Here is a 3,925-nt window from a genome sequence, read left to right as displayed (position 1 = left end):
CGGCTCGTCGCCGCGCCGGGCGCAGCTGTTGCGACCAGCATTCAAATTTTTCGCTTCTCCTCCAACCGAACCAAACCTTCCTCCTCCCCGTGTCACTCGACTTGTCCCCCTATTTTCCCGCGTATATAAAACTCATATAAATTTATATCGAAACGAAACAATCCGAGGGATTAGATTTGGAGAGCGTTCTTTCGATCTCGTTTCGCGCTAACGAGTATTTACGTTCCAAAGCAGTTAGGTATAGAATGCGCGTCGCAGTGAAAGTATTTATCCGAACGGTTGTCCTTCGAAACTGCGCTCGTTTGCGAAAGATACGGCGGGATATTTGCGAAACTGGACGTTGTAAATTAGACACTGTACACCGCGTGTGCGCGCGCGCATGAATTATGGACGTGGTTGTTCTCGAACCGTGGTTGGAAAATCGAAGACGAAGGCGAGATCGAGGAGCCGATATCGGGGATATCGGGGACGCGTGGCGTCTCGGTTCAGTGGCGCGCACTCGACACGTTCCGTCGACTCGAAAATATATGTCCCCGCGGAGATCAGAAGCCGCCATTCGTTCTCCCGAGCGGCGCTAAAATTAAGCGACATTCCCGAGGCCCGGCCCACTCGGCCCGAGACCAGAAAACGACAGAGAATTCGCGGTGGAAATGAGCCACCTCAAAAGAAACGGCGATGGATGCTGCGCATTCTTGGATCGACGGCCATCAATCACCGGGCCAACTCCTTTGGACTTTCTTTTTTTTTTTTTTTTTCCCCTCCTCCCGATCGAAACCGCCTCCTCCTCCCTTTTTAAAAAGGGGATCCCTTTTTGTTCGACGCGTTTTGCCAAGTGAACTCCTCCTGTTTTCGAGACAATGGGGACTCGCTCTTCCATAAGTCGAGAGAGGTTTCTAAATTAATTCGTCATTTCGGAAATGGAGAGAAGGGACGCGAGAAATCGAATAATCTAGTCGCCATTTTCCATCGTCGAGCAATTGCTTTTTCATAAGAAAAAGAAAAGAAGGAAACGATTGTAGATTAACCCGGTAACGTGAGATTGGAAAAGTTTCCTTCGCGAGTTTATGAAAGGGGAGTGCGGTCAAAGGAGAAAGAGAACATAATGGAGAGCGGTGGCGTACATGTGCGATCCCTTTTATTCGTACTTTTAATAAAGCTACATCTCGTATCCGACAACACGGAGCCGTGAAAATACCTGGGATGCTTTTTGTATATCGATTGCCCCAGAGAGGCATCGAGGTATCTACCTCTATCGATATCATCGGGAAAATATAAAGAGTAACCTTTTCGAACTTTTAACAAGCCAAACGCAATAGTCGGTGTTTCCAACTTTGCTTCGCCTCGAGTTCGGTCAAAGAATCGGTCGGAAGAGGGCTTCGATCGATCGTTTCCTTTATTTCCTCGCGGCCCGAATCGACTCGTCGTGGACTCGGATCTCCTCTCACACGCTCTATGACGACACCAAACGTGCACCAAAATCGGTTCTCTCTGATCCAACGCACAATCGTTGTAACGATTTCGTTTGGAGCATCGCTAAAATCGAAACCAGGGAAGATAAATCTCTTCGAGAACGTAAATTTCCGAAACCTTTAACTTGAAAACTCGTCTCTCGCGAATGCTTACCGTTTAATTCGAGTCGTATTCGCTCGAGACAACGAACGAAGATTATAAGAGGAATAATAGATAGATAAAGAGGAATATATCGTAAGGAAGAAACGTAAACGCTCCGTTGTTGCTCGACCCATTTAATTCTCCTCCCTCCCTCGCTTTTACACGAGTAAAGGCATGCAAGTACACGATCCACTACGATCGAGAGAGAGAAAGAGAGGGGTTCTTTATCCCGTGACGCTTACTCGGCCTGGGATCGCGTTCATCCCTATATCCTAGGCGTATATTATCGAGGGATTGGAGGAGATTGGGGAAGGGAGGCGGTGGTTTCATTCGGCAAAGGAAATTCGACGGTAAATTTCAAAGGAAGCCGTTTCAATTAGCCAGGGAGAGGAGAATTTGGGTCGCAATTTGGATCGTCGCCGCGGTGATCACGCGGCGTGGAAACGTGAAAGCGATGGTAATAAGTAATTTGTCATTCACGACCACGCGGGCCGGGCGTCGAAACGGGAATTTCCGCGTTATTGTTATAATTACGTTCGAACCTTGGACAATCGGGGGCCGCGTTTCGAGCGGATTCCCTTTAAAGATGGATACCGACGCGTTACCATCGTTCGCGATCGTTTGATATTTTCGGCCTGATCCAACGTTACAATACCGCGTTTACCAGGTTTTCATTTTGTTAGGGAGGGGGAGGAGGAGCGTAACGAGATTTTCAAATAGTCTAAACGTTTCGTTTGATCCACCGGTTGATCCGCAACATTACAAATGGAGGGAATTCTGTTTGCCCGCGTTGTATAAACCACGCGCGCGGCACCCGGTAACCGGCTCGAATTATAACTAACGATTCGTTTGCCCGTGTGTACGAAAAACATTGGACCGATGAAATCGGGTAAACGGATTTCGCGTTTCGCCCCGGCGAGCGTTTCAATAATCGAGTTTTAAATACCGCATAATATCGGCTCCCCGTATCGTTTCGTTGTAATCCCGTTCGCCGTTTATTTTTATTCCCTTTTATTCCTTCTATTTTTTCCCCTACCCCCTCCATATTACGTATCCGCGCACCCCCTTCTCCCGTCGCATTTTTCTCCCCTTCCTTCTTTTCCTTTCTTTCTTTCCTTCTTTTTTTCTCCCGTTTCCTCCCAAACTTGTTTACATTGACGGAAAAAAGTCGAACGAACATTAAAGCGGAGTGGAAAAATTGGAAATTCGCGTGATATGCGTGGAGCGACAAGTGAACGGGGAACGAATGGGAAACGTTGCGATTTCAATTTTCCGTCCGGTTAATCAATCCTCCTCCTCGCTCGAAAAAGCGAGGTACGCACGTCATTGCGTGCCGAGACAGGGAACGATCAAAATTTCGGTTAACCGTGTTGGAACACCAAAAGATGGCGAACGGAAGGGCAGTTTTGCACTCTCGAGTCTCTCGTTACACTCGATAATTTCGACGTTTCTTTCGATCGTTCAGTTCGAAACCTGACCCTCGATCGTTTAGAATCGTGTTTTCCAAACGATTCCTACAGATCTTATTCTCTCTTCGCGATCGTCATTAGCTCTCTCACCCTGTCGCGGAAGGGAAGACGATTTCTGTAATGTTTGCTCCGAAATCGTGGACACAAAGGGCTCCTCTTCTTGGATGGAAGAAGCGAGAACAAGCGGAGAGGGATTAAGGCGAAAGTCGATTGCGGCGTTCCAATTAATTTGTTTAAGTTGGCTAACGCCCTTTCAAACTCGGACTCGAATCAGTCCGTCCGAAAGAAGATTAGAGATCTCTACCCGATCGAGCGGAGATTAAGTCTTTTCGACGTGACTTCCCTTTTTTCACCCTCCCTCCCTCCCCTCTCTCTATCTCTCGTCCTAACACTTTCACCCGCGAAAGAAAAGCGACATAGGCGGGGGGAGGGGCTGAGGATTTAGCGCGGCGCCGCGTGGATGGAAGGAAACGAGAAATTTTCCAGTAATCTTTGGACGGGTAGAGATCGAGTCAAGACGGCTTGAATGGCCGTCGGAGATCGGCTCGAGTCGTTGAAGATTCTCCCGGATTTGATCTCTTCCCGAGAGGAAAGTCGAGTTTCTTGACCGGGCGTTAGAGAGAAGAGGAGGAGGAGGGGGAAGAAAAGGAGGAAGGAGGCAGAGTAAGAAGTCGCGTGAGAAAACGAAAGAAGAAAGGGGGAGGGAGGACGAAGGCGTGCCATTGTCACGTGGATTTCCAATTAAAGGGAGACTAGGAGATGGGTCGACGAGAGGGAAGATCGGATCGACGGATCAGAAATCCATTGCGTCTTCTTCTTCTTCTTCTCCTTCTTCTTCAGAGTTT

The sequence above is a fragment of the Apis dorsata genome, unplaced genomic scaffold (genome assembly GCF_000469605.1).
Source record: "Apis dorsata unplaced genomic scaffold, Apis dorsata 1.3 scaffold_100, whole genome shotgun sequence".
Taxonomy (NCBI): Eukaryota; Metazoa; Arthropoda; class Insecta; order Hymenoptera; family Apidae; genus Apis; species Apis dorsata.
Note: the sequence above shows the minus strand (reverse complement) of the source record.